This window comes from Euphorbia lathyris, chromosome 10 (genome assembly GCF_963576675.1).
Source record: "Euphorbia lathyris chromosome 10, ddEupLath1.1, whole genome shotgun sequence".
Classification (NCBI taxonomy): Eukaryota; Viridiplantae; Streptophyta; class Magnoliopsida; order Malpighiales; family Euphorbiaceae; genus Euphorbia; species Euphorbia lathyris.
Window position 1 is genome coordinate 25,914,162 of NC_088919.1, and position 14,233 is coordinate 25,928,394.

Below are 14,233 nucleotides of genomic sequence, written 5' to 3' on the forward strand. Positions count from 1 at the left end.
CGGTTGTGGAGTTTTCCTTGTTGGTGCTCATGATTTGCGATGGGAAGAGGGAGGTGGTGTTTCGATTTTGCTGGATCGGTGGAGGAAGGTGGCCAGAAGCAGTGACGGCGGCGGCCGTATATGGGAGGAGGGAGGTGGTGTTTCAGTGAAGGTGGGAAAGAGAGAGAAGATTAGGGTTAAGGTTAGGTCTCTGATACCATATAATGATATGATTCTCATTGATTGTTATTGATGTGAAGTTTAGTATTTATACAGAATACAGTTCACTCTGTAGTGAACAACCTATATTTTAGGCTAGAGATAAATAACAGAATGATACAGATAAATGACAACTAAATACATAGTCTAATATATATATATATATATATATATATAGAGGAAAGTTCTCAATGGTATCAATTTATATCATGGAACCAAAATGTCATAACTCTTTAATAAATATATATCATGTTTCTAATTGATGTCATAACTCTTTAATAAATACACATCATGTTTCTCTCTCCTTAATTAATATATTAGACTTTCTCTCTCCATATTGAAATTAATGTTAAATTATTGGAGTCCTAATTTTAATATTTTTTTTGTTAAATATTGTTCTACGGTCGGTTCAAAACCGAACCGAAATAACCGAATACTCAATAAAATAAAGACCGAACCTAACTGAATAATATTAATGAACCAAACTGAACCAAATACTTCAATTCGGTTCGTTTTGGTTTTCGGTTTCAATACATACTAAAGCAAAAAAAAGTCCATTGCTTGTTGATATAAATGAGGGTCCAATCCAAAACTATATGAAGACATTTAGGGTGTTTAATGGTCAGTTTGGTCTAAAAACCGAATCAAACCAAAATAACCAAAAACCGAATATCATCTAAAATAAAAACCGAATCTAATCGGATTATATTAGCAAACTGAACCGAATCGAATATTCCGATTCGGTTCGGTTTTCGGTTTCAACACATACTAAAAGTTAAAAGACAGACTAATAGAAATAATTTTATAAACTTTAATTGATTTAGTTAATAATTTTATAAACTTCAATTAATTTCTTAAAATAATTAAGCTGAATAACATACAACATAAATTTTAATCAAATCAAAGTTTCAAAACTAAAAATTAAAGTTCATAAAAAAAAAAAATTACAAGAAAAACAAATCAATTTAGATTGGGATAGTTCAAATATTTGTATAATGCTTCAACTTTGAAAGATGTGAATAGTTGAATTTCAATCTTATTTAAGCCCTTTCACAAAAAAAAAAAAAAAAAAAATCTTATTTAAGCCTCCACGACTACAATTCACATTAATGATGCTATTGATTGATCAATATTAGTACAAAATCTGAACAATCTTAATATATTTTTCAATAGAACAACATTAATGTATCATGCCTTATAACATTGATAAGCATTTTTATAAATAGTTACGTTAGTTGGGTGGTCTGAGGAAAATTTTAAGTCTTAGTGATATACATTATAAATCTAATTAATCTTTATTTCAGTCGGTTCGGTTAATTTAGTTATTTTATCATAAAAACCGAACCGACCGATATTACCGATATATTTCAATATTTAAGACCGAAACTGAACCTAATAGATCGAGAATAACCGAAATTTCTTTCAGTACTTGTATTTCAATAGTTAAAAGAATATTATATAATTAATCAGGGCAATGAATAGTTGATTAATATAACACAGATGCAAGAATATGGTATAAGTTCCAATATGATGTGAGGTAGATGACTTGAAAATGGCAGTCGTCCTCTTCCTTGTGAGCTAAGAAAAAGGCAGTTGTCGTTTCTCGTCCTTTTTCTTTATATATTTTAACCTTTTCATTTAGGTAATTACGTGCAACTATGCATCTACTTAAAATAAATTAATTTGAATTGTATGAATTTAGGTTATGGTGTTAACTCACAAAATCATCTAATTCTTTAAGGGGTATATATTTGTTATTATTATTATCATATATTCTTTAAGTGGAAGCTTTTTATTTTTTGAACAAGAGTATTCTAAAGGAAAAAGTAAAACTATTTTATAAATTGGTAAAAGAACATCAAATAACCAAACTCTAGCACCACACACAAAATAATGTGACTATACAAGCAATAGCATGTGTTTCACTATAAAAAAAAAAAAGAATATTTAATTTTCATCAGATTCCTATATATCTGCATATCCATTCCTAGTGGACAAAATTTTATGAATTCCCTAACATAATTCAATCATTCCACATCCACAATTCGAAGATAATTCACAGGATATTTCTGCATTATTATTATTATTTCCACACCATTAATTCATTATTGATGCCAGATTCTTAAACAAATTTGTTTTGTCACTGATAAGCATGTATATGAATTTGTACTAGAGAGCCCGGACGATTTACTTGGTCTTCCTAACTATAAAACATAATCAAAGGTGAGAGAAGAGCTGGATTCCGACGAATCCAATTCGATGCCTAAGTCAGTAGATACTTTAGAAAGGGTTGAAGAGCACGAGTAGTGGTAAGTTATAGTGTTAACATACCCTAGAATGTAGCCATATCTATCTATTTATAAGGCTGAGGGCAAAAACCCTTCTTCTTCTTCTAGGTATCCTTTTAATATTAGGATTACTTCTCCTATTACGAGTCTGGTTTCAGGAGAAGTCCTCCATGGTGTGGAGTTCTTTGACCTAGCCATATGGGGGCTCCCTTTATAAATGAGACGTTTTATGGAAGCTTCTCAAGAGATCTGAAGGCCTGTTTTGAGACACGTGGTGGTCGATATGAAGGCTCCTGAGATGCCACGTGTCTTTTGAGTCTCCTCGAAACTTGCTTTCTTTATGGCAGGCGTTGTCCATGTGACATTCTTTGATTGGCTTCGTTTCTTATGTCTGTCAGGGTGCCTGCAACCACAACTGATCTTTTCCATAATAGGCATTTATTGCTCATATTTTATGTCATTCCGCCTTTCGTCTTCCTCTTTTGTTCTATAAAACACCCATTTCAATTGTCTTTGTCTCTCTTTATTTCCTTTTCTGCTAATTTCTTCTTGCATTTCAAGCTCTCCTTCATCCGTTTTTCTTTACTAAGTGCCTTCTCCTATTGTGTTTTATTTTGTTTCATAATGGGTCGTAAGAAACCTTAAGTCAGTGAAACCTCGGGTGATGAGAAAGTGAAGAAGCCGTTGTTCCTAATCTTAAATTTTTTTACAACCTTCTTCCCTGGATGACATCGCTTTGACAGACCCAACCTCCTAATACCCAGAATTCAAACACATGGGATTTGCCTCTCCTATTCGGGACCAAGTAATAACCTAGGACTTAGATGGATTTTTGGGTTTTTACCAACTGTTCTTTGAGAATGACGTTCGACTTCCTTCCTCTACCAGTATAGTTAACGTCCTGGTTGAGTTTGACATTTGCCCCGCTCAACTCTCCCCCAATGGCTGGTTAGATTTGTTGGGGCTGGTAAAGGTACGTGAAGACTTGTGTTCGTCCCTTGTGATTTGAGAATAAGTTCCTAAGGGGGGGGAGTTAAAGGAACTATTTAAAATTTTGCTCTTTTAGGCTGGCTTGATTCAGTTATGAGTTAAAGTTTTTCACTTGATTCTTAGCACAATGATATTGGGTATCACTACAAGAAAAACGCGTTTTACCAGCAGAATATTCCGTCCGTGATCCGCCAAATTCCGTCGGAAATCAACATTATCGACGGATCAGCAGAGGATTGTATTTCGCTGGTAAAAGGCTCGATGGTACCGCATACCGACCACAAATCTCTTTCCATCGGAGATCTATGCCGGCCAAAATTGGGTCGGAAGATTCCGCTGGTAAATTTCAAACACCGATCAACTATTACCAACCCCAATTTGGCCGGTGAATATTTCCAACCATTTTCCATCGGTGATTAATATTAAAAATTGAAAAAAAAAATCAATTTTTTTTTAATTAGTCAATTTATTTGGATTGAAGGGAAATCGTATATAATATATGTACAAATTTGAGTTTCATGATCACACAATTACAACTCATAAATTGACAGAACCTTTTTAATTCAAATTGTATAGGCGCATTGCATTGTCAATAATAAGCTATCATTATAATCATTTCCTTAATTTCTTCTTCCACATTCTAAATAACCAAACAACCTAACTTGCTTCTTCTGTGCGCAGGATACAAGTAAACATAGATCGTAGTAAAATTAACGTGCATCTAAGTCCAAGACCAACTCATCAATAAATGAACCTATAAATGCGATATAGAATCGTGATTCCTCTCTATGCCTAATAAGTTCATATTTATGGTGTTATAATGATCTCTGATAAGTAAAAGAAGAAAGCAACAAATTAAATGCTAACCTTTGATGGACGCGGCGCCTAGTGGTAGAGTTTCTTACGATGAAATGTATATATTATGAGTGCGGACTCTATATCTATGGATGTGGTCTTTATAAATGTTCTTAACTCTACTAGACGCTACGACTACTTAGGGGCAAGTGTACCCCATCGTATCAAGTAATAATCCGGTTAAGACCGGGTATTGAATCCACGGGATTTATAATTACAAGTATTAGACGACTCGGTTGCGTATGTTATTTAAGCGGCGATTACTTTGGGGTGAAACAAGATACAACTACACGTTATCCTAACTATTGGCGACTCAGATTTGTGTAGCTAAAACCCTATGAAGTGGGATGAATATTGATAAGTTATAACCACGATAAATAATGACTCTAAATGTATACGGATAATATTTTACTCTTGCAAAGACGACTAAGTATAGTAGGACCGACCCGTGAAGCACTTAGACTACGTAATTCCTAGTCAAGGCGTGTCTAATGCGGGGGAATTAGAAACTAGGGCCCATAAGTTCCGTGGCTTGTCAATTCCTACGGTTTCTGGGTTGTCACTTCCGTAGGGCAACACCTATATAACTCCCTAAAAATAGCCCGAATGGCGTTGGAAATCGCGTTCTCCTACACAATAGTCAATTATCAATATCAAAACAAGTAGCAAATACTAACACGTAAAGGGAAATAGAGATTATAAATCATGAAATTATAAATATGAAATGTATATAAATGGGATACAACCAAGCCTAGTACATAGGAAGAGTACAAGCTAATTAGCACGTAAAAGGGGAGAATCCGCCCTTGAAACTAGCTAACCGGACTCAAAGCCATCTCCTAGGTCGTGGAGGTGGAACTCTCGAGCTTGGTGACGAATGGTGGAGCGGAACTTCGATGGAATGCCGGAACAACCGAACAAGCTCTCGAGGTGGAGAGTTTAGCTACAAAAACTGAATCTATACTACAACAAGTAACAAAACAAGTATAGTTTGCTCTCTAGTGTGTAATTATTTCTTCGTATCAAATGAAGTTCAAGAGCTTCCTATTTATAGACATCAAGCAAGGGCAAGCTTGTAATTTCACAAAGCACAAGTATGGAGCAACATTATTTGGTGCAGAAATACCATGATACGCCCCGCGTGAAGTGGTCTACGCCCCGCGTAAATGTCCATTCCGTCAGAAATCTCCTGCATGTGGACCAATTCGTTGTCTTGTTGTCTCAAGCACGCCCTGTGTAAAGGATTGTATGCCCCGCGTGTTTGAGTCTCTGAAGTTTTATTGCTTGAATTGGTGCTTTTACGCCATGTGTAGCTGAAGTACGCCCCGCGTAAATGAGTCTCTGATCTTTTTATATTGAAGAACTGCCTTTTACGCCCCGCGTATATGGTGATACGCCCCGCGTATGGAGAGTTCACGTCGAGAGACAATGCAGTATGACTTTCAGGATTAGGCCAATTATTGCCGACACGTGTCATACGCCCCACGTAGGGTGGCATATGCCCCGCGTATGCTGAGTCAGTTCCACATGGCGTCTGCGGATAAGACAATCATTACCGACACCATGTTTCACGCCCCGCGTAGAGGATTATACGCCCCGCGTATGGAATGGATTTTTGCTCCTTGCTCGTACCTAAAATACAAATCTTGAGAGCCGAGTTAGCTTGACGTTTTTATTTCCTAAACTAATAAAAAACGAGGAAAATTAACTGAAAGTACGAAATCTATTTTTATTTTTTTTATTTTATCAAAATGCTTTATTTTTGTAATTAAACTTATTTATTTTATCCGAAATCAACCCGTAAATCACGCTAAAAGATAGGGGTAAAATACCCCTATCAACCTTGTAGTATAGGAAATCTAGAGAAAGTAGCAGCAATTCCTGTATGTTAAAGGTAAGCCCAGAAGAACAGAGAGCTCCAGAAAAGAACAGTAAACAAGATTTGGACAGGGTTCTGAAATGTAAATAAAGTACCAGCAATGCCTCTAATAATAATAAAAAGATGACCACTTAATTCTTTATGCAATTCCTTCTCTTCTCCTTGAATCTCAACATGCGACATTGTACTGAATCTACATTCACGGAGGAAAGGAGTCATGTATGAATCTGGTATTCCTCAAAAGTAATTTTAGTAAAATCAAGCAACACTATTTCGCACAAGATGTAAGGTTGATTTTAAGCAAAATAAAATATTTTGTAACTTTGATTTTATGATGGTGAAAGGCCTCAAAAGAGGCCAAAATGCATGCTAGCTGAAAAAATTGAAGCACATTGATGTTTGGACCATATATTATTATTCTTTAGCCACAAGGATAAGAAGTATCCGAATGGGAACAAGGACGAACAGAGCTACCATGGCTAGATTTTGGAAGGCAACCGGGCAAGACAAGGCGATTTTTGACAAAGGAAAACTCATTGGGATGAGAAAAACACTTGTTTACTGCAAAGGAACAACTCCTAATGGACTAAAAAATGACTGGATTATGCATGAATATAGACTCTAATGTGACCACAAATGTTTGAACCTTTGAACCTAAAATTCTTATAATGCCAAGCACTGCATGATCTCCATCAGCAATATCTAATCCTCCAAAAAGTTTGAACAGAAAATTATACAGGCCGTAATGTCTATTACCTTAAAGAAATTTTCCATAGAATAGGAGGTCGACCAGGGTATTGGAAAGCAGCTTCAACCTGCAACATATGCATACAAATAAAAGCTTTTCAGATTGTGAATTCATCGAAACAGAAGGAAATAAAATGAGAAAGGTGCATCTGCATTCCATATCCAATTAAGCATGAAATATTGCAAGACAAAGTCACCTCAGGATCCCATTTAACACAATTAACCTCTCCCTAAAATGTAATTTACACAAATTTCAATCCCCAAAAACTGCAAATTATAAAATAATAGTTCAAAAAAAATTCAGTAACCATCACAAACTTGAACCCAACTAATCTAATAAACATCTAACAACAGGACATGTCAAATAACAGAGTAAAAATTTGAAAAAAAAAATTGAGTTTGCTATCACAATCATTTCATGAGTTTGTTTGATAATGTAAATTTTATAAGAATATAAACTATAATTGCAAGAGTCTAAAATTGCAAAATATAAGAATATAAACTACAACATCACCTTTTGAATGGTATATAACCTGAAAGAGAGAGAATTTATAAATGGGATTATTTTCTTTCTCCTTCTTCCTACATGTGAAGCATTCCTAACAAGGCTTGCACACATATAGAATGATATATTATTTCTCCTTTTATTTTCCAGCAATTATTCTCCCATTCACTTAAAAGGAAAAAAATTATAGATTATATTCATTGTTAGTACATCACTACACAATTCCTACACCATAAGCACAAACACAAGTAAATGCCAAACTTTTTTCTATGATATATACTTTAGTATATTACTACACAATTCCTACATCATCATTTTTTAATACCCTAATAACGAAATGCAATTAAAAAGAATCAAGATATATGATCTCAGATGCTAAATGAAAACACTTATGCGGTCTTCTTGTAGTGTATGTTCTCTTCCTACCCCATACCTAAATATATACTACCTGCTCATATCACCCACAAACCTTCACATGATTAATGCCAACTAAGACCTCAAACTGTCCTGTTTACCCTGTTTTCCTAACATCATATTCTCCACCCGTAGACACATGTTTCGTATCGTTCCACTAGCCTATGGAGATCTATTTAATTTGTGGTACTGAAATGTAAAGAATTCAAAGGATACACGGAAGACAATCAGTTCAATTTTCAACAGCAAGCATAGATTCCATTCCTTTTTGTGTTGCCCTCCTTTCTAATGATGTATTACCACAACATCCATCATTTCGACAAAATCCAGAATGAAGCTGGAATATAAATGAATTCCGGCCAACATAAAACAACTAACACAAACACGCAACACCAGAAAAACCAAACAATTACAACCAATGCTCCCAATTTCGAACCATAAAATGAACCTAGACTTTAAAATCAGTCTATTAATCTATTAATGACTACCTAGTTAGCATTTATACACATCATAAGGAAAATTTTATTCAATGAACTTAGAATTTGAAAAGTCATCAATAATAAGTACATCAATCCCAGCCCTCTCTACCTCCAGAATCGAATATAAGTTGTGAGTCATAGAAATTTCCTGACATTAATTCCTAAACTTTTTTAAACACGTCAACAATGATAATATTAAGAAAATAATCAGAACTTACTATGTGATAGAGGCATCAGTTTCTTGTAAAAATTAGGCTGCAAGTTCAACTCGAAAAGTAAGAATACATTACCACAATAATATGGCACAAAAAAATATCAAATGAATTAAAAGAGAAAAACACAAGAACTAAATAAAGTAAGAGCATATATGTAAGAACAATATCACCTTTTACACACCTAGTGAAAAGTGTCAGCTGATCTGAAGCTGGAGGTGGATGGAGATGGGGATGCTGCATTAATGGATAGTGGATAAGAGACATATGGAATTGTCTGATGTGGGTAAGAGGAAAGTAACACCAGACAATGCTAATACTGGGAAAATAAACCAGAAAAAGGAAAATTAAAATTGAAATCCAAATAGAGGGTAAAGAGTTACAGTGAGCGGCGGGTCTTGAGTTGTTCAAGAGAGGAGACGTTGGAAACCTTAGCCAAATGAATATTGGAATCAGTTTGAACTGTAGAATCCATTTGAAGCAGTATCAAAATAAACCCTAAATCCCAGATTAAGGGCAAAATCTCTAAAGTCAACAAAATACATGTATATATGCATCATTTTAACGCAAATTCAAGTAACAAAATACAGTTGAAACAATGAACTCCAGAAAGTCAACAACTGAAGTGCTTTTTCATAACCTTATAAATCTGCTAACATAGCTTGGAATCTAGTTTTATAAAAAAAGCTTGGAATCTAGTTGAATTACTACACTATTTTTGGGTTAAAATTAGTTAAATTGCCAAACGGCACCAATTCGAGTGCCTGCAATTAGCAAAAACCATAAGCATTTGGGTGTTCAATGTACTAATTTTTTTCTTCCTTACAATTAGCAAAATAATTTTTTGTTTGTTACAATTCCAGACCTTTGATCTCCAATATGTAAAACTTGTTTAGGATCCCAATGTATATATCTAAGTGGACAAGTATAATTCAAATCCTAGATGAAAAATATCTCTCAGAATTCCAATTAAACAACTAGTTTTATATTAAACAGAAAAAAGTAAATATGAACCAAAATAAACCAAAGGCATTCCCAAAAATTGGGGTATCCACTTACCTCAAATAGCCTTGGATTTCCCAGAAATTGGGGTCTCCACTTCACCGTTCACCGGGTGTTAAACGTAACATGTAAAACATCTAACTAAGTTAGGTTAGCAAATAGAAATCTGATGAAGTGGAGCGGGCCTTAAACTATTTGGAGAAAGCGGACCCGAAACTGAGATTTTGAAGATAAAACGGGTTGTTGGAATCCGAGGTCGCGTTGTTTAGCCATCCGAGGTCGTTTTGGGCCTCAAATAGGCCTTTTTGTGTTTTTGCGCAATTTTCTTATTTTTGTTTTCCTTTTCCTTTTAGGTTTCGGATTAGGTTTTTATTTTATCAGCCTATATAAAGGCTCGACCTCCACCTTATGTAAGGCAGTTATTGATTAATAAGAATTTCAGAGTTTATTCTCTTTCCTCTAATTTTCGTTAGTCATGCGCGATTCAACGATAGTTGACGGTTTTAAGCTTTGTTCGTGCGCGAGCAAGTGTTTAGAACGAAAGTCTGTTTATTTCCGCTGCATCAAAATCACTGTTAATTCCTAATATCTTCTTGCTGCAAACAGAAATCATAGTATTAATCATCAACATCAAACTACAATTATAAGATATATAAAATTCTATTCAACCAATGCTTCAATCAACATAACTAAACACTAACCAACAGTAAACTAAGCTCTGATACAGAAACGCTAAGAACTCACAGTTTATAACCAAAATAGGGCTAACTAATCAGTGAAGTGTAAAAAACCTTTTAGAAAAAGCTAAAAGTTGTTCGAGAAGACAAAATATCCCTCATTGTCCGTAGCATTTGGGAAATTCCGCTGAACAAAGCAGAGAAACACACAAAATGAAGCAAAGTCATATACAAGTTTGTCCTAAATTTCAGTTCATCACTCAAGCTAAAATTTTCAATAGATCTACATTTGCTGGCAGATTTATCAAATTGAGGAGAAAACTCCCGAACCCATTAAAATTTAACGCAGCCCTATTCAATTTTAAGAAAGTTGACTCACCTAAAATGACGAACAATCTCAGGTGGCCGGTTCAACTTCTTCCGTCCAAGCAAGGCAAACAATGGTTGTAATTCGAACTGATAAAGGATGGGAGTGGAGAGAGAGAGAGATGAGGGAAAGAGTTGGGTAAATCGATAAGAAAGACAAAGAGAGAAGAGAGTGGGTGTTTGAGAGAGAATCGATTGTTCCAGATGGAGAGAGTGGGTTTTGAGAGAATCGAGTCTATGTTGAAAGATAAAGAGAAAAGGGGGGAAAACAAAAAGTAAAATGTGAAAGGGGGGGGGGGAGAATTCCCGCTCTCTAAAAAAAATTTCCTCTTAATTTAAATAAAATAAATTTTATTTTTTTTATTAATTTTACCACCAACGGAATTCTGTCGGTGTAGAAAATAATCCGCTGGTGAGTTAATAAGTCACTGACCACATTTAGTTTGCGCTGCTGATCCATCGGTGAACACCAGCGGAATCTGATCGGCTGTTATTCCGCTGGTGATCACCAGTGAAATTGACTCCTCTGGTAAATTCCGCTGGTAATACGTGTTTTTCTAGTAGTGTATAATCAGAGGCAGCTTTAGTTGATCAATGACTAAAGTTGTTTCTAACGTTGAGTCAGGAAATAACACTTGAGAGTTTATTCCTGAACTCAGAACCAAATCACACAACTCAGTATACTTTAAGTTAAGTGTTTACTAGGCAAAATAAAAGCAAGCAGATAAAGGAGTTAAGGGATAGAAAAGGTTACACAATAATTTTATCATGGTTCAGCCTCCTGCCTACATCCAGTCCCTGGAATCCTTGCCTTAATCCACTACTGAGCTCTTTTGGATGGAGCACAAACCCCTTACAATAGTCAGCGAGTATTACAGAGTACCGCCCTCTATATCCTATACTCAACACTATCTACGTCTGAGTGCTAAATACCGAGCAACTCAGAGTCTCCTAACAATTTGATAATTGATAAGGTTGTTTGTTCTAAAACAAAGAACACTTTGAAAGATCTAAACTAATCGTTTACACAAAAATGAGAATTGGTGTAAGATGTATTTGCTTTGCTTTTGCAGGGAACTTCAAGAGAGAATTTTCTCAGTGTTTCGACTTGATGAAGAACCACCTTGACTGAAGCAAATGACAGGCCTTTTATAGTGACACTTGAAGCCATCGGTCATTTCAAATTTCAAAATAACCGTTGCAGGGAAACGGCTCTGCTGTCCCTTTCAACCTCAGTGCTCATTGTCACGGCCAACGGGAACGTAGTCTTCTCTATGGTTTGATCAGTGCCTCAGTTGCTTTAGTCAGTAAGCGTCAGATTGTCTTTCCATTTTCAACAAAGATTCCTAGACAGCTTCTCTTTTGCGTCTGAACCTTTCCTCATTTGGATAACCTTTGTCCCGAAGTTTATCAAGTCAACTTCTGCTTTGTCTATGTGTCCGTTGAACTCAGCAGCTTCGATGTGAAGGAGTTAGCCATCCTCCTAGATCCTTCTTCATGCTGGGCTGAGTGGATCAAAAGCCTTTTGATCCATTTGACTTTCTTTGGGCCTTGACTTAGCTTATTGGACTTGGGCTTTGTCTTTAATATCTTTTGCACTTGTATATTTAATTACTCCAAAAATACTCAACAAACACATTAGTGATAATAAATCAAAGTATTTAAATTTAATGTGTTGGGATTTTATCTTAGGGATTTAATTCTAATTTAAATAGATTTGTCAAATTAAAATCAGTGTGGAAATGTGTTTCAACAACTTGGACATCGAGCTGACTGGATTCTTATTCCGAAGGATATGGACGACCTTTATGAGATCAGACACCGTTAGTCAATTTTATCCCTATTTGCTAACGGAATGAAGTTCAAGACACCGACTTGCAAACTTTTAAACCACATGGGTGCACTTCGAAAATGGGCCAAACCACAGGGTTTATTTTTGTATTTTTCCCTTAAATATATGTAATGTATTTAAACGAAAAGAACGGATTAATTAATTTTCAATTAATTAACAGTAGAGACTAATTGATTATTTGTTAAATAACAAGTTAATCAATTTAGTATTTAAATTGATTATAGTTAATTGATAAATTTTCTAATGTAATTAATTAATCAATTGATTAATTAGATTGCATCAGATAATTTATTAATGGAACTAAAAATGCAATTTAGTTCTTTTAGACCTTAATTGTAATTATGCATTCATCTAATTAAACCAAATTAATATCAATTGAATTAAATAAATACTCCAGGGTTTTATTTATAAGATTGTATTAATTAGGGGTTAATTTGTAATAAACCAAATCACACTTAACCTAGTTAGGAAAGTATTTCAGGTTTAATTAAATGAACTAAACTAACCCTAGCCCACTTAGTTAGATTTTTGGCCAGCCACTTTCTCCCCTAATCTCGATGTTCGTTGGTTCTGTTCTTGATTCGGGTAGCACTGTTTTCATTCCGTTTGAGTTGGTGCACGAGCCCTTTGGAGAATTATGCGACTTGTGAATTTCTTCAGTCATCTCTAGAAGAAACATAACCCGTAAGTTTCTGATTCTTCTTGAAAGTATGTTTTAAGGTTTAATCTGTGGCAGTCTAACACAGTCTACAAATTCTAGAAATTTCAAACAGTAGTTTTTTTTCTGCTGCGCTTTCTTATTTTTCTATGATGAATCCCCAACACTGGTATCAGAGCTACGACTCGTTAGACTGGATTGATTGACCCTATTCGAGTTTTGAAACTTCGAGTTTATTTAATGTATGTTTGTGTTTGATTATTTGTTTTTTCTATTTTGAAAAATTTAATTAAAATAAAATATATGTTTTCTGATTAGGATTCATGACTCATGGCTGAACTGATAAATATCGGCGTGGGGGCAGGGGTCGTGGAATCCATGTAAGGGTCGAGGTGCCGTGACGTCACCAGAATTGTTAGGGGCTGCTCGAACAACCCCTAACTATTTTTTGGGGCGGTTCGAACAACCCCTTACTGCCGCAGAGGCTGCTGTTTGCAGCCCCTATGGCTAGCAGTTGTAGCATGGCGGTCGTCTACTATGGATAGCCGCCAGGTCGTGTTATCGTGGGCCTATCGGTGTAAAAAAGGGTTGAGTTTTTAGGTTTTTTAAGTTTAAAAATTCAATTTTAACCCAGGGTCAATTTTGCACTAAATTAAAAGTTTTGGTATTGAAAATGTTTTAACTTTTAATCAAATTCATAAGTTTTAAAAATTATTTAGTTTAAATGATTTTAAAATAAAATGAATTTTGGATTGACATGGATTTTATTTATTAGAGATATATTATATGGTTTTAATTTATGCTATAATAAATAAAATTGTGTTAATTGTGAAATTAGTTCAATGGTCATGATACCGGTCATTGAATGAGTTTAATTTTAGAATTAATGATGACCCAATCTTTTAGTGTGAGTAGAATTGCCAATTCTGCATAAAAGCCTTCACGGGTCTCAATCATAAATTGGTAAAATCAAAGCGGTTTCACCCTAAATAACTCGGTTTAACTAAAAGGCTTAAGTGTGTATGGATTTTCCATGATCATTCATTTTATTTATTTTGGCTAACCCTGCAGCAATGTGTTTTAATCCATAGAATTATATGTGGCCAATTTT

At 34.9% G+C, this 14,233-nt stretch overlaps 1 long non-coding RNA gene across 7 annotated transcripts; it reads right to left on the reverse strand.

Moving 5' to 3' along the window:
* Window positions 1–5,021: 5,021 nt before the first annotated feature.
* On the reverse strand, window positions 5,022–10,864 carry LOC136208430 (uncharacterized). Of its 7 annotated transcripts, none has more exons than XR_010677124.1 (9): window positions 10,626–10,864; window positions 10,361–10,433; window positions 9,627–10,165; window positions 8,951–9,029; window positions 8,752–8,804; window positions 8,574–8,610; window positions 6,967–7,025; window positions 6,306–6,403; window positions 5,022–5,963 (listed from the first exon to the last, which is right to left on the reverse strand). It is a non-coding gene; the product is annotated as an uncharacterized lncRNA (long non-coding RNA). The 7 variants fall into 7 exon arrangements; XR_010677128.1 differs by having other exon boundaries at window positions 5,022–5,976; XR_010677126.1 differs by lacking the exon at window positions 5,022–5,963 and having other exon boundaries at window positions 6,137–6,403; window positions 8,951–8,997.
* Window positions 10,865–14,233: the final 3,369 nt, after the last annotated feature.